We start from the raw sequence: 23,352 nt of genomic DNA on the forward strand, positions 1-23,352 counted from the left end.
CTGTTATAACTCTAATTAAATTACCTGTTTAGGTTTAAAGTTCAATTTGTTCTCAGGTTAGGATTAGGGCTCAAATTTAAATTTAACTTGTGCAAGTAGGTTTAGAGTTAGAGTTAAATTTTGTTCAGTAATTTTAATATTTCAAGAAGCTGATAATTATTTTAATTTAATTTTTTTCTGATGTTTAATTCTACATTTACACATGAAGAATTATAATTAGTTTAGTATTATCGTTTAATTTATGTTTTCCTTATGTATAGTGTTAAGGTTAAATTTTGTTTTGCGCTAATATAACAAATAAACATAAACATATAAAGTGGAAATAAATATTGATGAGTTATTTTGAAAACCTCAATCTCTAATTTTGAGCACTAATTTAACAGATAAAATAAAATTTTGATAAATTAGAAATTCCAATTTTGAAAGTACAAATATTTTGATGCATGCATACGATAAAGGTGACCTCATATTAATTTGTTATGGACCATAATGTAGGTGGACTATAATTTTTCACATGTGCACATATATTTAAGACCTATTATTGCATAATAGACCTCCTAATCTGAAATGTTTTTGCATACGTGAAGTCATATAAATAGAACCTAAATTATTCAACATGTAATAGGTTATAAATTTATGTCACATTTAAGACCTATAATCAATGCAATATTCCTAATAGGCCTTATTATTAAAATCAGTATGACCACGTATGCAAAAACATTTCACAATTAATGTACTTAACTCCCCTTAAGACAGATATATTATGTGATATTAAAGGACCTATCACATGAAATTAAGTACATGTCTTAAATATTCAATATATATAATTTAGAACCTAAATTATGACATAATTTAGGTCTTATTAATTTTATGACTTAATAGGTCTTATCTATTATAAATGGACTTAATTATATAGGAGAAAAATGCAATTACACAACAAGCAAGTTGATGGAATTTGAAATCTGCAAATACACATGTATTATCTCAAATTAATTATGCTTTCCAATTAAAACAAGATTATTTTTAATCCTATTATTTCTAATTAATTTAATTAAGATTTTTTAAATTAATTTTCATTAAAAATATTAGATAAAAAATATTGAACTAATTAATACTAACAAATAAACACTATTTTTGGTATGTAATACATATTAAATTAAATAGAAATAAAATTAAAAATACATACTTGCATCATGATATCTTTGTCTTCTTTGTTCTCGATATCTTTCTTCCATTTCGGGAGAATAATTCCTTGAAGTCTTATTTTGCCTTCTCTTCTTGTTCCCCATGCTTTTAAAAAAACCTTCAAATTATTGCCCTCAAAATAATTTTCAAATGTCTTCTGTCATCCAAAAATGCGAATTATTTTAATCATTTGTGTGATAAAAAATGAAAAAAATTATGGACATTTATACGACTACACAAATGAAAAAAAAAAAAAATTTGCGTCGGCTAGAGTTCGAACGAAACCCGACAGTTAAAAATGGTCAGGTTCGTTCGAACCTGGCCGTTACGAAAAAGTACGGGCCAAAATCAAGCTTGTGGGTTCGAGCGAATGGGGGTTTGCTTGAACCCCTCATGGTTCGAGTGAACCCAATTTGATCGAAGTACTGTTCATTCGAACCCTCCTGTTAGAGGTTTCTCCAAAAAATATTTAAAGTTCTGAAGAATTTATGACTTCGGAGCTCTGGTTCAAAGAACGAATGAAATAATTTTGATAACCCAAAAATATTAGATGGTAGTACTCGGAGCAAGCTTTCCAACGAGTATAATTTTGTTATATTTTGAATTTATTATGTTCTTGTTTTTTTAATTTTATGGAAAATTGGTTTTTCACCGAACATGAACTTCTTTGTTCAACGCATTGGGAAAAATAAGAAACTAATCCAAAAAAATTTTGAAAAATATCTAAGCCTCTGGTATTGATGTCTTCTTTCTAAGAAAAAAAAAAAATTGAATTTCGATATATATAGAACAAGTTATGTGTTCAAACTTAAACCTATGTCTGAATTATGACTAGTCGGACTTCAAAACTTTATAAAATAAAAAATATTGAACATATCACTATCAAACCAAATGCAAGCCCTGGATATTGATGTTAGAAACCAAAATTCAAAAGAATTGAGTTTTTATCAATTATAGAAAAAAAGTTATGCATTTTGGGAGGTACATCACTCTTAAAAAATGTAGTTTTTTGTAAAAAACTACTTTTCGAGGGAGATGGAAATTTTTTAAAAAATTCCTTCAAAAAAAATTGAAAAAAATGTATATAGAATCTACAAACAAAATTCTACAAATCACTAATTTATATCATCTTCAAATTTTAATAGTTTAAAATTTATAGTTCTCGGAAGTTGAAGATTATTTTAAAAATGTACATCTCAGTGTCAAAAGTGGCAAAAAGGTGGGAACCATTATTGTGAGTTCACCCTGCACAAAACACCTATAAATGGGAAGTGCTTGCACCATAGTCTTTAGAAAAATTATTCTTCCAACAGAGGATATCCACCTATAAGTCCAATGATTAACCTTACAACGAAATTTATCTAAAATTCCTTACCAAACATCTCTACGTTGAACCCCCAAATCTAAAGGATGTTGGTATTTTGGATATGTTGATATGGTTTTGTCATTGATGTCAACTCTTGTCAACACTTGTCAACATCTATCAGCACTTGGAGATCCTTGGTTATATTCACCGGCATGTCAATGACTTATGCACAATCACCGGTATCTAGTTCACCAGCACTTGGAATGACTTGCAAATTACTTGGTTATGTCGAAGACATTGTTTGGACACTTGGCTTTGGTGATTTGTTCATTGGTTTAATCGGGTTTGCATATTTGTTGTTACTAAAAATAGGTCTAGGTTATGCACCGGCAAGCATATCTATTCCAGATCAGCACGACACGTCATGAAGATGATTTGTTATTATTGTAAATGCATTGAGCCGACATGATGCATCAGATATTGATTCATTTGTAATTGATCTTATTGTAATATCTCTTAGTGAGCCGACCTACTCAATTGGTCTTAGGTTATAGTATAAATTTAAGATCTCAATTGTGAGATTGATATAGGACTGGATATAGGATTGGGAAAAGGATTGTATTAAGGTATATGTGAATATAAGCAGAGCTATACACGCAGACATCATTCAAGATTGAAGGAAGGTTTGAAGAAGGCATATTAGAGCTAAACCGGTACTGAATCCAGCATATGAAGATGTTATTTTGAGCAGTACATTATCATTGGATTTAACCATCCAATTGTAGTCATTGTGACTCCCATTTTGTGATTGAGCAGTGAGCTCTAGGCAGTTGGCCTTTCTGCATGTGCAAACTTCATATTGTACACACATACTATCTACAGTAGTATCATTTGGTTGTGGGTAAGGCTTCCCACCGTGGTTTTTCCCCTTACAGGGTTTCCGCATATAAATATTGGTGTTATGTGTTGTGGATGTTATTGTCTTTCTATTTCATGCATTAATTTTTACCGATACTGCAATTAACTATTAACACTATCTACCGGCATAAATTTTGGTTTACCGGTATTAAGCATTAAGTTTGGTTAAGTTAGTTTTGGTTTGAATTTATTGGACAACTGATTGACCCCCCCCCCTCTCAGCTGTCTCCAGGACCTAACAATTGGTATCAGAGCTTAGTCCTCTTTTTGCAGAAGTTTAACAACTTGAGGAGATCCAATGTCTTCTAACTATTTCAGGAAGGACAGTCCTAAACTTGATGGAACTAACTATGGCATATGGAAGATCAGGATGGAGACACATTTGAATTGCATTGGAAAGGACATATGGGAAGTTACAAAGAATGGTTATGTTGCTCCTACTCAAGGTCAACCTAATCCACCAACCTTGGCTAAAGATGAAGAAAATGATTGCAAAGCAAGAGAAGCACTTTTGAGCGCATTGTCAGACCAATAAATCATGGGATTATCAAATAGATCTACTGCTAAAGCTATTTGGGATAAACTGGAAACATTGAATGAAGGAGATTCCATAGTCAAAATTGCAAAACTTGAATGCTTCTGAGTCAGGTATGAAAATCTGAAAATGGAAGAAGATGAAAGGATTTCTGCTTTTATGGAAAGAGTAAATGAAATTGTTTTGGGTATACAATGTTGTGGAGGAACCTTAAGTGAAGATGAAATTGTTTCTAAAGTTTTAAGAGCATTGCCACCAGCATATAAAATGAAAATTACTACTATAATTGAATTGAGAACAATGCCTAATACATCAGTATCTAGAGACACTTTGGTTGGAAAACTATCAGCTTTTGAACTTGAGGAATTTGGTCCTATTGCTACTAAAGATAGATTTATCTTTCAAGGCAACATCATCATCATCATCATCATCATCATCATTTGAAAAATCTGATTGGAAAGCCTTTTATGTAAGAGAACTTGAAGAAAGCAAGAAGGAGAATGAAGAACTTGAAGAACTTGAAGCATTATTTGCAAGGAAAATGCCTAAAGGTCCAATTGGAAGTAAGTATGAAGGTAAAGCACCCTTTAAATGTTTTAACTACAATAAAGTTGGTCATGTGACATCTAGGTGTCCTGATAGACATGCAAGATTGAAAGAAAAAGCTAAAAGAACATATAAGCCTAACCCTTAATATCAGAGATACAAATTTAAGAAGAATAGAGACAAATCTTGTTACTATGTTGATGAAGGAGTTACTGATGATTCTGATGAGGAATCGGTAGACAATGGATGGGATTTTATTGCTATAACAGAAGATCAATTGGAACCTACTATTCAATCGGTAGAGCAGGTCCTGGTAGCTAAAATTGAAGATAAGGATGAATGGATCATTGATTCAGGATGTTCACATCATATGACTGGTGATAAAAGTAAATTCTTAACCCTTCAGGAATATAATGGAGGCCTAGTAATATTTGGAGATGATAAAGCTTGTTTGATCAAAGGAAAAGGGACTATATCCTTTGATGGTAAGCACAATACTGATAATGTTTACTATGTTGAAGGTTTGAAGCATAATCTTTTGAGTGTTGGTCAATTAGTTGAAAAAGGATTTCAGTTACAATTCAAGAATGGTAAATGCAAAACCATGAACAAAATTGGTTTGGAAATTACAACCGGTAATCAGACTAGAGGTAATATTTTTCATTTGAATAACAATGAGAAGACATGCTTGATTGCACATATTGATGAAAGTTGGTTATGGCATAAGAGACTTTGTCATGTAAATTTTGATTGCATTGTGAAAATCAGTACAACTAAGGCGGTAAGAGATTTACCTAAGATTGTTAAACCTCACAATCCAGTATGTAAGGAATGTCAAATTGGAAAGCAAGTTAGAGAATCTTTTAAGAGTATACCAGATAAATCCAATAATGCTCTTGACTTAATTCATACTGATTTATGTGGTCCAGCAAGAATTAGAAGTTTACAAGGAGATAGGTATTTTATGCTAGTCATTGATGACTATTCTAGAATGTGTTGGGTTACTTTTCTTAGGGAGAAATCGAAAGCTTTTGGGAAATTCAAACTATTCAAGGTGATGGGAGAGAATGAAACCAGTAAGAAAATCAAATGTTTGAGATCAAATCAAGGAGGTGAATTCACATCTAAGGAATTTAATACATTTTGTGAAGTGAATGGAATGAAGAGATAGTTATCAGCACCTCAGACACCCCAGCAGAATGGAGTTGTGGAAAGAAAGAACAAAACTATTTTGGATGCAGCTAGAAGCATGATATCAGAAGAAAACCTACCTCATGTATATTGGAGAGAAGCAGTGAATACAACAGTTTACACATTCAATAGAGTTCACATCAAAGGTGAAACTGGTAAGACCCCTCATGAACTATGGTTTGGTAATACTCCTACTCTTAAATATTTTAGAATATTTGGAAGTAAATGCTATATTAGAAGAGATGAGTATATTGGCAAATTTGATCCTGGAAGTGATGAAGGAATATTTCTTGGTTATTCATCTAAGAGCAAGGCATATAGATGTTTTAATAAGAGATTGCAAAAAATTGTTGAAAGTGCAAATGTGAAGATTGATGAAGAGTTTAGAGGAAATTCAAGGTACATGGACTCTAAACCAGCAATAGAAATAATATCAAATGAACCTACAATGAGTACACTGGTACAGAATGTTGATCTAGTCACACCGGCATCATCTGAGGATTCAACAGTGACTGAGGAACAACAACAAATAAAAACATCCCGGTATGTAAGATTAAACCACTCTGAAGATCAGATAATTGGAAACAAGTATTAAGGTGTTATGACTAGAGGAAGAATGGCAAATGAAGAGGTATGTCTTATTTCTCAAATTGAACCAGCATCAGTTAATGAGGCCTGTGAAGATAAACACTGGATTAAAGCTATGGAAGATGAATTGGAACAAATTGAAAAGAATAACACATGGACATTAGTTCCCCGGCCTAAAGACAAAAATGTAATTAGAGCTAAATGGGTATTTAGAAATAAACTTAATGAAGATGGTAAGGTAATCAGAAATAAAGAAAGATTAGTGTGTAAGGGATATTCACAGAAAGGAGTTTATTATAATGAAACCTTTGCACCGGTAGCTAGAATTGAGGTAGTCAGATTGTTCTTGACTTTTGCAGGACACAAGAACTATAAAGTATATCAAATGGATGTTAAATGTGCATTTCTGAATGGTGATCTTGAAGAGGAAGTTTACATTGAATAACCTAATGGATTTTCATTGAAAAATGACAAAGATATGGTTTGCAGGTTAAGGAAAGCTTTGTATGGACTAAAGAAAGCTCCTAGAGCTTGGTATGCTAGATTGGACAAAAATCTTTTGAAGATTGGTCTCACTAAAGGTAATGCTGACAGTAATCTATATTACAAAGTGACTAATGTGATAGTTCTTATACTTAATGTAAGTACAGATGCCAATAGCTAACAAGATGAGGGGGGGGGTGAATCATACAAACTAAAACTTCCATAAAATCAATAGATTCAACCTTGGTAACTTCTACTTTAGCAACTTAACCAAAATTGCTAAACATGCAAACTCATAAACATATAATCATCATAATACTCATAACACCAAATTTAACGTGGAAACCCAAATAGGGAAAAACCACTGTGGGATTTCGGACCCACTAAGAAATATACTCTTCTAGAGTATGCTCGGTTAAAAGCAAATCCTGTTAAAGATTACAAACACATTGCTAGATGTGACCCGGTTAAGGGATTTCCCTCAGATCTGTTAGGATCTTCACTTTGTTAGAAGTGACCTTGTCAAAGGATTTCAAACACTCATTTAGAATGTTACCTTGCTAGAGGGTTTACATATAAGGTTGTTAAGTCCACTCGGTTAAGAGATTTCTGTCACTTACAAAATAACAGTAATAAAATCTATCTGCAACTTCACATCTAAAAATGCTAAAGCAGATTCTTATTTGCTCAAAACAATCTAGTCATAAGAATTATCTTGTCCCTCTGCTGGGCTCTCTACTTTGTTATTCAAATAGGTCTTCAAGCTTCTATGCTCGGTAATCACTATGTAGCATCCCTGTGCATACACTTGCCCGCATACATTGTTTATTAACAATTTCTTATTTATACACAATTACTAACTGCTCAATCTCCTTGATCACATTTCCCATGATCAATCTTAGCCATCAGATCTTCAAACTTGACCAGGTTCAATGTATCCTTCGATCTGAAAATGTTTTACCTTGCCTTGGGACTTGCAATCCTTTCTTGGAACTTGCACAAGGTTATTGCAGTTCAATCTGCGCTGTAGATCTTCCTGTCGATTTTCCTTTGCCATAGATCCTTAACAAACTTCATGCATGACATACCAATCATTTATACATTTTCAGCTAATCATTGTCCTTCATTAAATAATGCTTTTATCCATACCATGTGCACTGTCATAACTCGGTTACAACTCGGTAAATACGAAACTTTACTCGGTAGACATTCCGCCTTCATTAGCCGATATTGATAACCTTAGGGTTTACCGACTAGGTTCTTTTCTCGGTGACATAGTATGGTATAAACCTTACAATCAATCAACATATGTAGGACATCAAAACAATCTAAAACATCATGATCTCATCATTGTCTAACTTAGTAATAGTTTCCCATTGAATAACTTATTTCTCCCTTTAATCATCACATTCTTTCTGTGTCTTTTACCGACATCTTAATTCTCTTCTAATCAATCTTCTCAAGATATGGCAACATCATACTGAATCAGATAATCAATTCCTTGACATCAATGACAAAATAATGTTATAAAAAAAGTTAAAATCCTTCTTCAGTTATATCAATAATCTTCAACAACCTTCTCAATATCCTTACTGAATATCAACAATCTTTTGATATTGAAATGCCAACAATCTTTCCTACTGTAATGCCAACATAATGATGACATCTTGGTTATAGAAGTTTTTGGTGATGATATAATCTTTGGAGGAGAAGATGGATTATGTAAAGACTTTTCTATTAAGATGCAAGAAGAATTTGAAATGTCTATGAATGGAGAGATAAAATTCTTTTTAGGATTGCTGATTTCATAGATTGATAAAGGTATATTATTATGTCAATCTAAGTACTTGAAGGAATTACTTAAGAAATTTGGCATGGAAAACTCTAAATCGGTAAGCACACCTATGACTCCAACTAATAAACTACCATTGAAAGATGAATCAGCCCCTGTTAATCCGACTAGGTACAAATCTATGATAGGAGGTTTACTGTATTTGACACAGACAAGACCTGATATTATGAATGCAATTGTATTGTTTCAAGATTTCAGAGTAATCCTAAAGAAAATCATGAAGCAGCAACGAAAAGGATTTTCTGGTACCTACAAGGCACTACAAATCTTGGATTATGGTATCCCAGAGATGAAAACTTTGATTTATGTGCATACACAAATGCAAATTGGGCAAGAGATGTAGATGACAGAAAAAGTACCACCGGCGGAGCATTTTTTCTTGGCAGCAGATTAATCTCTTGGTTGAGCAAGAAACAGAGTTGTACATCTTTATCAACAACAGAATCAGAATATGTTGCAGCAGTAACTAATTGCACATAGGCATTATGGATCAAGCAAATGTTGAAGGATATAAAGGTAAAATGAAAGGAACCTATAACTATTTACTATGATAATATGACAACAATTGATATATATAAGAACCAGGTACTTCACTCAAAAACTAAACATGTTTCTATCAAATTAAATTTTCTGAAAGAAAATGTTGAAGAAAAAGAAGTGAAATTGGTTTATGTGAATACTAAAAAGTAGATTGCAGATATTTTTACTAAGCCTTTGCCTAGGGAAACTTTTTAATATCTCATAGAGAAGCTTAGGGTTATATCCCCACCAATAGAGACTTAGACAGTTGATGGTTGTCATCAACTGACAGAATTAACAGAAAAAGTTTTTATTTCGGCTTTGATGAGGAGAGCTACTTCTCAGGGAGAGTAGTTGGTATTTTGTATGAACTATTTTGAAACTAGTTTTTGTAATGCTTTGGCATTTGATGTCAAAGGGGGAGAGATTGTTATGGAAAAACACATTATCCTTTGAGGGAGAGATTGTTATTTTGGGGAGAGATTGTTGGAGAGATTGTTACTCTGTGTATTTTATTTTTTGGTTAATGATCTCTTTGGGAGATTGTTGGTTTTTGGTTTTTGGCATTTCTGTTGGCACTTTGATGGTTTTTCCATCTTGTGTTGCCATCAATGCCAAAGGGGGAGATTGTTGGTATTTTGGATATGTTGATATGGTTTTGTCATTGATTTCAACACTTGTCAACACTTGTCAACATCTATCAGCACTTGGAGATCCTTGGTTATGTTCACCGACATGTCAGTGACTTATGCACAACCACTGGTATCTGGTTCACCGACAGTTGGAATGACTTGGAGATTACTTGGTTATGTCAAAGACATTGTTTGGACACTTGGCTTTGGTGATTTGTTCATTGGTTTAATCGGGTTTGCATATTTGTTGTTACCGGCAAATAGGTCCAGGTTATGCATCGACAAGCACATATATTCCAAATCAGCACGACATGTCATGAAGATGATTTGTTATTATTGTAAATGCATTGAGCTGACATGATGCATCGAATATTGATTCATTTGTAATTAATCTTATTGTAATATCTCTTAGTGAGTTGACCTACTCAATTGGTCTTAGGTTATGGTATAAATGTAAGATCTCAATTGTGAGATTGATATAGGACTGGATATAGGATTGGGAAAAGGATTGTATTAGGTATATGAAAATATAAGCAGAGCTATACATGCAGACATCATTCAAGATTGAAGGAAGGTTTGAAGAAGGCATATCAGAGCTAAACCAGTACTGAATCTAGCATATGAAGATGTTATTTTGAGCAGTACATTATCATTGGATTTAACCATCCAATTGTAGTCAATGTGACTCCCATTTTGTGATTGAGCAGTGGGCTCTAGGTAGTTGGCCTTTCTGCATGTGCAGACTTCATATTGTACACACATACTATCTGCAGTAGTATCATCTGATTGTGAGTAAGGTTTCCCACCGTGGTTTTTTCACTTACAAGGTTTCCACGTACAAATATTGGTGTTATGTGTTGTGGATGTTATTGTCTTTCTATTTCATGCATTAATCTTTACCGGTACTGCAATTAATTGTTAACATTATCTACCGCTATAAAGTTTGGTTTACCAGTATTAAGCATTAAGTTTGGTTAAGTTAGTTTTGTTTTGAATGTATTGGACAACTGATTCACCACCCCCCCCCCTCTCAGTTGTCTCTGGGACCTAACAAAGGAATCCCGAGGTACAACAAAGGAAGGGACCCCGTCTGAAATCTGAGGATCCTAGCAATCCTATTCTAAATAAGCCGAGGGGTATTAAATAAATATATGGATGATTTATCTTCATTAATTTTCTGACCTGAGGCTTTGCAATAGATATCCAAAGCTCTCCTGAAATTCACTACCTCATTGATTTTGGCCCTGCCCATCAAACCTATGTCATCCATAAACTGAAGATGGGAGTAGGGAGGTAGAGCATTAATCCAACTCTAGTCCTGAATAAGACCATGTATCACTTGAGAAGTGAGAAATCTACCAAGACCTTCAGCCATGAGAATAAATAAATGGGGAGATAAAGGGTCCCCTTGCCAAAGCCCCCGTGAAGCGCTAAACAATTCTGAGGATTCCCCATTAATAATAACTGAGAAAGAGGGATAAGTCACACAACTAAGAACCCAATTCACCCACTCTTCTCCAAAACCAAAAGCCAAAAGGATCTTCTGTAAGAAATCCCAACTCACCCTATCATAAGCTTTGGGCATGTCAGGTTTACTAAACATAGCCCTCTCCTTAGAGGAAGTCATCGAATGAATAACCTCCATTTCTATCACAACTCCATCAAGTATATGTCTTCCATCAATGAAACCACTTAGCTCCTTAGAAACCAAAGTGCAGAGGAGAGGTTTGAATCGTTCAACAATCAATTTAGTGATTATCTTGTAGACAACATTACATAAAGCAAGAGGCCTATATTGATCCAAGCTATTAGCCCCCTCCTCCTTAGGAATGAGAGCCAAGGAGGTAGAATTCATATATTTGAGCATTTGTTTATTCATATGAGATTCTTGAACCACATCTAGAAGATCATACTTTATAATCTCCCAAAATTCTTGAAAAAACTCAATAGGGAACCCATCAGGGCTAGGAGCCTTACCTTTTTTCATTTGAAACACAACCCCCTCAAGTTTAAACAACAAAATGGGGTGCAAGAGAGAATCATTCATTTCAACAGAGACGTGAGGGGGAATACAGTTCAAGATGGCCCTCTCTTCCACCATAGCTTCAAGATCCTCTTTGGTAAACAAATTAAAAAAAGATTGTCAGCTTTTGTAGCAATTTCTTCTTTAGATGAAAGATGAACCCCTTCTGAAGAAATGAGAGAGGTAATAGAGTGATGAACCCCTTCTGAAGAAATGAGAGAGGTAATAGAGTTACCATACCTCCGAGCCTTAAAATAATTATGAAAAAAAGCTGTGTTTCTATCACCTTCTTGGAGCCAATCCACACGAGACTTTTATTTCCAGAAAATCTCCTCATGCAACTCCCACTCTTCTAAGTCCTTTAGAGCAAGGGACACAGCCATACTAAGCTCCACAGTCATCCCTTGATCTCTAATTTGACACGTAACCTTATCCATCTTGGATTGAGCTGCCATCTTGTGTCTATGTAGGTTCCCAAAACTTTGTTTATTCCACCTCTTCATCCTGTATTTTACATGTTGTAATCTCTTCCTAAAGGAGTACATAGCCCGCCAGTGGGCAGGCACCCCTTCATACCACCAATCAACCATAAGATCTCTCAATGACTGATCACAAAGCTACATCAATTGAAGTTTGAAAGAGGGATTTTTGGAGGTTCTAAAAGATGTAATACAAAGCTTAATAGGCCAATGAATAGAACCCCTGCAATCAAGAATTTTTGAACTGGTGGACCACCTATCATGCACCCAAAAGTAGGAAACCAAAAATCTATCAATCCTTTCAGAGATAGCCTCAACACCACTCCTCCTATTATTCCATGTAAAGAGACCATTAATTGGCTTCACATCAATGAGATTCAAGAGATCAATATTATCTCTAAGTAAATTTGAGGAAGGATCAAGCCTGAATAACCCACCTCGCTTTTCCTCCAAACTATTAATGGCATTAAAATCTCCAGCCAAAATCCAGGGGAGAAAGGGATCCTGAGACTGAACAAGATTGATGTGAGCCCAAAGATGAGACTTACCCACAAGATCAGTAGGAGAATAAATATTAGAGAAGAGGCATCTTTCTCCAGTCTCAAAGCTAGAAGCGACCATAGAAATGGAAGACCTGCTAGAAAACCACCACAAAGGGGAAACTTTCCTCTGGTTATAGAAGAAAGTGACCCCCCTGAATTTCCATGAGATCTCACTCTTTTCCAAAGGCCCTGGGGCTAGATATGCAAAGCACAACTAGCCAAACCATCCATGGAAAGCTTGATTTTTTGAATAAAAACAACATCAGGAGACTTAGAGTCAATTAATCTGCGAACAACCTTTTGTCTAGGGATGTTGTTCAACCCCCATACACTCCATGAGAGCACAATCATTTATGTAGTTGAGAGAAGTGGGAATCAATGGGCTTCACAGACCTCGACTCAACCAAAGTATCACCAATAAGCTTAACCTTTTCCTAATCCATTTTTCGTCCACTCCTTAAAGGTTTGTCTAAAGAACCCTTTTTGAGGATCTTTTGCTGCAAGCCTAAAACAGGTGGGGCTTTGTTACTCTTCATTGAACCTGAGGCCACTATAGTGGAAGGAGGAGTAGATGCCATGACCACTACACCTTCAGGGACCTGTGACTCACTAAGATCTTTGTTGTCCTGAACATGTGAAGGCAAATCCATAACCATTTGAACATCATGTTGATTCTCCAAAGATAGGGCCCGACCCTCTTTCTTGGAATCCCCATCCAGCACCTCATGTTGAAATTGGGCACCCAAGGACATTTCAACTGGAACTCCTTCCTCTTGGACCAAATCCCCTAGAGCCTCAAACCTATTTAGGGTGACATCATTTTGCCTATCCAACCAAGTTCTCTTCTTTCCCTTGTCTTTATTTCAAGGTTTCACAGGAACGAAGCCATGTTTATCAGAAGGACCATTAGTCATAGGGGCTTTCCCCTTATCTTCCCCCAAAACAAAGTGAGGAGGATCAGAAATAGGTAGTTTAGAAGATTTATTTCTAGGACATCTCCGCTGTAAATGACCATATTCATGATAAATTATGCATCTAAATGGCAGGGTCTCATAGTCCAACTGTTGGATCCAGGAAGATGTCCCCAAATAGATTTCCATAGAGTCTGGCAAAGGATTATTTAAATAAATTTATACACATATACGAGCATAGGAAATTACCTTTTGATCATGAGTTTGTGAAGCTGAACCCACAGGTTTACCAAGAAGCAGTGAGATTGAATGAAGAATATCTTCTCTCTGGAATTCCAATGGAAGCCTCAGTAATTAGATCCACATAGGCACACGAGAGGGAAGCTCCTCAGTAGAATTAAAGCCAATATGCCAAGGTTTGATAAAGAGTCCCACCTACTTGAAAAAATAAGGGCCACCCTCAAAAGCCTTGTTCATGTCTGCTAGGTTGGAAAAAAATAACCAAAAAATAGTTATTGGCTACCATAAGTAGCTCCATGTCTCCTTCAGGATTCCAGAAATGGCATGCCCAAGATTCTAAAATAGGTACAGAGAGGCGAAGACCAATAAATTTTCATATGAAAGCATAATTGCATCAATATTCAACATCCTCTGAAATTTGCTCAGGTTGAATAACCAGAACTGGATGATCTTGGGGTCTCTCCAAACAACCATTCACCTTTTTCATGCGAAAAGGATCTTTTGAAGAAGAAATGCCTGCCCCTGATTGGGAATGACCAATGTGTTCCTTTCCACATGCATGCATCAAATGAGACGGATCTGACATATCCAGATCTCCAGAGACCATCTGAAAAGAGGATAATCCTCTATTCTCCATGGATCCAGAGAAAATACCAAAAGAATAAAAAGAAGAGGGGCAAAAAACCCAAACCCAAAACCCCACAAACCCCAATGGCAACCCAGAGAAGAAGAAACAAAAAAGGGTTGCAAAAAAACCCTGCGGCAACCCAGAAAACCCGACCATGAGCAAGCAAAAATCGGCCCCCACCAAGCAAGAAACCCCCCCTGGAACGAAGTAAGCAGAGTGAAGGACACAAGCTAGGGCATGTCGGCCCTAGCATGACACCCATGCACACGCAGAGCCATCTTTAATATTATATGAAATTAATAAATATTTAATAGAAATATTAAAATAACAAATAATCTTTTAAATAGGTAATTGCAAATATCACATCTTAATATATATTTTTGACTGAGTAAGCAAAAAGAGGGTCATGATCCCCTTTGTTAGCAGAACATAAACCAAAAAAGACAACAAACAGTCAAACCCCAAAAATAGAAACACCCTACATACATCACATCCTAATATATATTAAACATTTAATTATTGTACAATTAATATTCATTGGCTACATGATTTTAGAATCTGTGAGTAATGAGATACAATTCTTTGATTTTATTGTACAAATATTATAACTATGGTGCTTTAATCATTATTGTCCCTACATTATGGTGATAATTAAATTAAAGAATGTATGACTTATCAAATGTTGAACATGTTCTTGGATGAATTCATCCCATGGTCTAGATATTTTTTATTTGTTATCAAAACTTGCACCTTTTTAAATATTCTCAATTATATGATTTGATTTTACTTTATGATTGTAAATTATTGTAGGAATTTGTCAAATATAGCCAAGATCAAGAGCACATTGAATAGCACAAAAGAGAGACAAAAATATTTAATGAGAATAAATTGTATTCTAATCAAGATGCAAATACTATCAATTCAATCATTACTTACAATGAAAGATGAGCTTTCTTATAAAAGCAATGCCATATGGATATGTGTGCACACAATCATGACATGTGGCTAAATGAGAAACAAGAGTAGGTAGGGGTAGGTAGGAGTAGGTAGGAGAAATAATAAAATATTCCACAAGAGGTGGATCACCCACCGAAGGTGGAATGTAACAACAAGATAAGACCACAAAAGGTGGAATTTCTCCTACGTACATCATCCCTATGTGCACACTTCTCTAAGTGTCTCATATCCAAATTATGATGAAATGCAAATGTTACCCTAATTCAACTTAAGTAAAATCTAATTATAAGAAATAATTTACACTAACAATTATTCATGTAACTATATAAGTTAGAACACTTAGCATTTCATAATTTTATTAGTTAGAAGGGTAATTCTTTTTTTGTTATGATTTTATGATGAAAGAAAGTTCAATGTTAAAATGATTGATAGAATCATCTTTCTTCAATCATGTAATCATTCACATTTTATTTTATAGAAGTATTGATCTATACATTTTTATGTAATGGTTGTTATTTTTTTTATGTTGATTAGTAAACATAATTCAAGTGTACTTGGAAAAACTATTACCGTTCAATATAAATGGTGCTTTTGGTTCACACTTATGGGTAATGTCATAATGATCAAGATTTTGCATCTATGGCTTGATAAATCTACAATAACGACGTGTGTGGAATCATCCCTATAAATCATCAGGAAGTAATAAGGGACATCATAGAGATAAAATTCAAGGGTTGGAAAAATCCCCCTTGAATCGATAATATAATAAGATACCGCATAATGAACAAACATTTGCTAGTAAAAATCATAGAAAACCCAATAGGTTTTGGTTATGTGAAGTTATTGAATTCATTCTACTTATATAAAATGTTTTCTTATTTTGATACATGGGTCAAGAGTGATGTAATCATAGAATTAAGACTTATATGAAATAGGTAAACAAGTAAAAGGTTCACCATGGACCATTTTACTTTATGAGCTTCCCATTGTGGGTAGCAACCACAGAGGAACTATTTGGGACAACGACCCTAAAAAGTGTCATGTACCTACCATACACTTTACATAAAACTTAGATAGAAAACCAAACTACATATATAGTATACCTTGATCCCATGTTGAAATGGTGTATGTAGGCAATCTAGGGACGGAGTTGTCTCTAGTACATAGGGAATCAGGGATGGGGTTTTAGGAAGGTGCCATATTGATAGGGATCAAAGTAAATCGAGATAATTTATTTGAGTGAAGGGATGAGGATAAAAATATCTAATATACAGATAAGATAAAATATATTCTTTGTATACTTGGAAGAAATCCTATATGGATTCGCTTGACTCCCCAAGGCTTTAGGACAAATTCTAAGGTGGTACTCAAGCTATTTATATATAATCCTGTAGACAATGATCTTGATATACTTCCATTAGGGGATTGTAGTCTCTACGAGCTTAGGGAAATGAATTGTCCCTAAGTTTAAGTTTATGGCCAGAGTATTATGTTCCTATCTTGTTTGATGGATGTATACCTAACTTGTACAGTTAGATGCCTAACCTATATGGTTAGATGCCTATCTCGTATGGATGGAAGTACCTAAGTGAGATGTGGTGAAAAGGGATGAGAGGAGATCAAGTGGAAAGCTTTAGTCCCCTCAAAAGAAGGATGTGAATGTTTCACAAAGGATTCCCTTCAACTTCTCATGCACATTACATTTAAAAGAGGAGGGTTGAATTCACTATATCTAATCCTAAATGGAAAGAGATTGAATGCTAAGTGAATTTCAGGGAATTGACAATGAATTTGGAAAGTAAAGTAACCCTCTTTTAAAATAGACAAGTTGAATTAAATGAATTGAAACTAAGTATGGAGATGACAAAGAAATGATTATATCTTGAGATAGAAATGTAGGATGAATTTGTGCACCTAGAATTAGCAGTAAAATGTCGAGACGAATCTCCCCTGCAAATTTGAGCAAAAGTTGTCGGGACCAGGTTGAAAGTGTACTTGGTCCTCCGAAAAATCCGTGTGCCGAAAAGGGTTTTTACATCTCTGAAAATGAAGCCTAAACCTGCAATTACAGGTGCACACCTACAACCTACACATAGAAAAGAGAGGAAATGTTGTTGGGATTAGGGGTTTGCCTTTAGGTCAAACCTCGATTTTGAATTAACCAAATGATGAAAAATACTTGCAAGTAAATGGAAGGAAATGTCTGAAGTAGAATTCACCTCAAGAGAGGATGCAATTGAAATGAGGATAGAGTTGTTTGAAAGGATATGTGGAATAGAATGTCTTGAATGTTGGTAGAGATCTCCTCTTCACTGGTTGAATCCTTGACTTGAAGGCAACACCTAGCCTTGAAAGGAGACTTGAGATGCTCAATGCTTGAAAGGATGCTTGAATGCTTGATGACAATGTTGCTTTAAAATTTTCCCTTATGATTGATTATACTTGATTTCTCTTATTGAACTTATGCCAATAGGAGGGGAAAAATGCTCCTTATATACTTGCCAATTAGGGTTTTTAATTGATTTTCCGTCTTAGGCCGACATAGGAAAAAAATTTCCTACTCACAATTGATAAGCCCAATGTAGGATTAGGTCAAGGGAGGCCCAAAATAGGGCAGGGGCAGGGGCGCCACGTCCCTGTCCTACCCTAATTTAGGATAGGCAGTGATAGGAAGGAGTGCGAGGTGCAAGTTTCAGGTGTTTTGAGCATGTCTCAGATCTCCAATTAGGCTTGTTCATTCATCCGCCAATGCAAAGACCCAAATGCAGTTGAAAATTGCAAGGTCACAATTTTATGATGCTACATTTAGCCCCCACTTTAGTGGGAGTATAAGAGTACGCCAATACTACTAGTAAAGTACAAGAAAACAAGATTGAAATACTTTCACCATGTCAAGGAGGCAAGATACACTGAGCCCCCAGTGGACTAAGGATCTTACAACTGTGATTGACAAGGTAAAAGGGAAGATCAAAAGGGAGGAACCATGACTACAAGTATTAAGGTTCCCCTCACTATGAGTCATGAAAAGCAAGGATACCAAAAATTACAAAGCAAAGCCAAGTTTACTAATTAACTTTAAGTATCAAGAAGGAAAATATGAGCAGCATGTATGCCACCACATTAAAGCGATCGTGCATGCCTTATTGGGAGTGATGGATTTAAGGTATGATACACCCAAGAGAGAAAGAGAAGGAGCATATTCACAAGGATTTAGCTCCCAATCGAGGAATAGGCCCAAGGATATTGAACACAAAATAGAAAAGAATGAGGTAGCTTCACTTTCCTGAGGGTCATTATGTTGTATATCATGTATATATATGCATAGAATAGTCCTCATTCCCAAAAAAAAGGAAACTACCTTGGAAGAAAGGGAACACATGTGTCTTTTGAGTCAACATGAAAGAGACCAAAAGAGATCTCAATTCTTTGCATCGTCCTCAAGTAGACATCACAAGGAAAAATAGAACAAGGTTACGCATAGAAGAATGGTCACGAAAGAGAAAGAAAAGAGAGAGAAGTAGAGGATATATGGTGCTAATGTAGCTAGTCTATCACGACATCCACCTCCTGATCTTGTTGATCACTATTTTGGGAAGGCAGGAAACACAATAGAGGATTGACATCAAGCACAATAGATGGAGCTATCACAAGATCCAAACAAGGACTATGCTCATGTGCTAAGTCACTTTGTTCATTTCAAGGAGCTAGGATTAAGGCTTTTAAAAATTTTGTAGATAAATGTTTGTCAACATCAACATATTCATGTCACTATCATAAGCATTAGGAGTTGTATTGCTATCATGAAAAACATTTTCACCTATTTCTTCATCAAGATTTATAGAAAGAGGAGCTCTAATATGAATAGAAGTAAAACCATCACATGCTTTTTGCAACTTGTGACTTGGAGATTTAGGTTCAACATCTTTCTTAGGAGAAAATGGAATTATGTCAACTATTGGTGGTTTTGGAGATTGAATAGTTTGAGAAACAACTTCACGAGCTCTAGCACGACGCTTTCGTCGGCGTTCTCGCGCATAACAATTCCATCGAGTCTTAGCAGAAGGCTGGGAAGATGGAGGAATATTTGTTGGAGGAATATTCTCATCTTTGGTATTTGGAGATTTAGGTTGAGGTCTTTTAGGTTGGACAAGAGGAGAGGTAGGTCTCTTCTCTCTATAGGAGCAAGGAGGTGGAACTGCACCAATTTTGTGTGGGAAGGAGACTAGGCCCATCATGAGGAAGAGGTATAGGTCTAACCTTAGGAAGAATATTATTGTTCTTCTTAGGAGAAGGAATAGTTTCATCCATAGGAATAGGTTGAGAATCTTCCTTAGGAGGAAGACTAGTTCTATCCGTTAGAGGAAGAACTACATCTTCAAGAATGATGTGAATATCAAGTTTTGCAGTGCGAGTTTTGCTTAAGGATAAGATCATATCTTTTTTCCATTTTTGATAAGATTGAAAGAGATCATTGCTTCTTGGTGGAAGAGATTGAAATTGTTGAGGCCAAAAGTAATCAATAGGAACACCTAAGCTTCTTTCAATTGGTCGAAATAAACTATGGTTAATAATTATGGTTTCTCCATTGTGGGGAAATTTCAAACACTTATGGATTGGAGAAGGAATAGCCTTCATGGAAGATAGCCAAGGGTAGCCTAACTTCACATAGAATTTATTAGATGAAGGAATGATAATAAAGTTGACATCTATAGATTTAGTGTGATAGAACCAATCTAGTAGGACAAGAAAATCCATCAAATAACTTAAATACCACATTAGTGTCATCATAGATTGGTTTATACAAATGTAAAGTATAAAGACATTCTTCAGTGATGACATTAACCATGCAAGAGGGATCAGTAAGCACACCATGACAAGGTTTACGTTGGATCTTTGCAACTATGTATAAAGAAACATCAGGTGCTCTAATGATCTCATTAGGGTCAAATGCGATACATGGATCCTTAAGTGTTTCTTGTTTCCCTACCATATTCACCAAATTTTGAGTCGTGGTAGTGAAATCAAAGGGAGAGAAAGATGTATGTTCAGTCTCAATCACGTTAGAGGTATGAGAGGGTAAAGGATTAGTAAAAATCTTAAGCTTTGATTAGGAGGAGCCACTAATTTGTTTCCCTTAGCATTCACACATGTCATAGATATAGTATTATTATCAATCAGATCTTGAATCTTACATTTTAATGCAAAACATTTCTCAGTATCATGACCAAGTTGATGATGAAATTGATAAAAAGAATTATTATCAAAGTAAGGTGAGGCTGCCTTATAAGGTTCAATTGGTTTTATTGGAGGAAGTTTGATAACATCTCTTTGTAACAACTGAGACATGATGCTATGCAAAGATTCATTCAAAGGAGTAAATTTTCTTTCTCTTTTGAAAAATTAAAAAATAGGAGGCACACCTGTCGTAGCATTCACATTGTTTTGTTGATAGTGTCATTGAGTTTGATGAAGCCTTTACTCGGTTTGAACTTTGCAAATAGTTTTTGAGAACTTTGATCCTTATCACTCAGAGCCATAAGAGTAGATTTCTCCAATTGAGTGACATTCAGTTGATAATTGTGAAGTGTTGTGCACAACTGCGGAAAGGAAGTAAACTCAGAAAGGAGAAGTTTTTCCCTAATGCCTTTTTGCAAATTAAAAATGAAAATTCTTTGAATATCATTATCAGGCACTCGAAAAAAAATTTGAGAACACAAATGCTTGTATCTACCAATGAAATCAATCACTTTTTCTTTAAGACCTTGTTTACAATGCATTAAATCAATCAAAGTGTATTTTGGACCTATGTTGTTTTGAAATTGTTCAATAAAAGCATTTGCTAATTGTTGAAAAGAAGTAATAGAATAGGAAGGCAAATAGCAATACCATTGTAAAATCTTATCTCTCAATGTTCTAGTAAACAATTTGGCAAGCAATCTTGGATCATAAGCAAAGTCCGTACACAAAGTTTGGAATGTTTTGACATGTGTTAAAGGATCACCTTTTCCATTATAGAGTTTCAATTGAGGGACTTAAACATGTTTAGGAGGGAGAACTCTGACAATATCAAGAGAAAGTGGGCTCACAACATCAAATGTGGGCACACTAAACTTGGATTGACTCATAGAAGCGGTTTGTTGTTGCAATGATGACATAGCTTGAGACACAACGTGAGAAAGGTTATTAATGGTTTCCTCAGTTGAATAATTTATGTTAGACATGTTTGATTCAGAAGGTGGTGTGATGTTGTTGAAACAAGCCATTGATTGAGAATAAGGGGGTGAAACACTATGGTGATTAGGTATAGGTGATGATTGAGTAGGAAATGGGACACTGAAAGGAGGGATAGAATGATTGGATGAATTACCCCCTTGTGTCACATTGATTGGTGAGAGACAATAGGAATACTCATTGAAGGCATAGATAAAGATGGAGGATTTACTGAAGAAGAGGGATTTCCCCCATGACTAATGTTTGTAGGTATGACATGTTTAGTTGATGTAGCCATGATGTTTGAAGGGAAAGTAGGAATGTTATTCATTGAAGTGGTCAAAGAAATAGAATGATTGATTTGTGTAGAAGGTTGTGAATAGCCTAAGTTCTCAGCACAACTCTTTATAGGCATAAAATTAGAATCAACAATGTGAGCAATACCATGCAATATATCAATTCCACTCTTATCACTTTGAATCATGTGTTTTAGGTCTTCAATAAATGGAAGAGCTTCACTATTGGGATATTCTTGGGACATCCATTGTTGGAAGTTGTCAAATTGATTGTCCAATTTTGATAGTTGATCTATGGAAACTCTAGTCAAATATTCTTCTTCATCATTGGAATCATCAATTGGGTAGATAGGGATATTATTAGGATGGGAAGAATTAGCATTATCCTGATTGAAGAAGTCACCCAAATTAGGCTACATCTCTTTGGGAATTAAACCTTGGGAAGCCTTAATTATAATGTTTCATCTAACGAAGATAGTATAGGTAGGACTAATAGTGGTAAAACTCATGCCCTAGAGGGAAAATTTGAATTTTGAATTTTGGGAACAAAGTTTGCAAAATTGAATAATACAGAAATTCAAGAAAGTGATGATTATACAATCTGAACTTTGTGGAAAGAAGAAATGACACAATTTCCAAGATAAGTTATGATAAAAGAAATTGAAATTTAAAATTAGGGCCAATGGGATACTACCTAATTTCAAAATTAAAATTAACAAGATTTTAAAATCAGGGCAAATTATAATTAACCACTTAATTTTAAATGTTTCCTCAAAAGTTGTGCTGCTGGAATTGGGAAGTATTTTTTATTTTAGAGGGATCAAAATTTGACAAAATCAGCCAATTTTCTATATTTAAGCAATTAAATACAGTCATAACAGTCTCCCAAAATTTCGAGAAAAAGTTGAGGACCAAGTTGAAAGTGTACCACGTCCGCCCAACTTTTTCGAATTTTTTTAGGGATGAAAGCTATGATGATTTGAAAGCTAACCCCAAAAAATTGGTTAATTTTATGAACTTTAGATAGGTGAAATTAAGGTTTGAACATCAAAATAGGACCCTATTAGGGTTTTGAAAAGGAGAAGAAATTGAATTGTAAATTTGAAAAAGGTCAAACCTAATGGATAGGGCCACCTTGAATAATATTTAGAAAACTAAAATTGGTTGAAATTGATTGAATTTTGCACAAAATCCAAGTAAATTTGAAAATTAGGGTTTTAGGACCTAACCACTTAATATTAAAATTTTGAATTTTGAAAAAAGGAGGGAAATTGATAATTTGAAACTTAGGCAAGAGGAAAATCTGAAAAT

Source organism: Cryptomeria japonica, chromosome 2 (genome assembly GCF_030272615.1).
Source record: "Cryptomeria japonica chromosome 2, Sugi_1.0, whole genome shotgun sequence".
Taxonomy (NCBI): domain Eukaryota; kingdom Viridiplantae; phylum Streptophyta; class Pinopsida; order Cupressales; family Cupressaceae; genus Cryptomeria; species Cryptomeria japonica.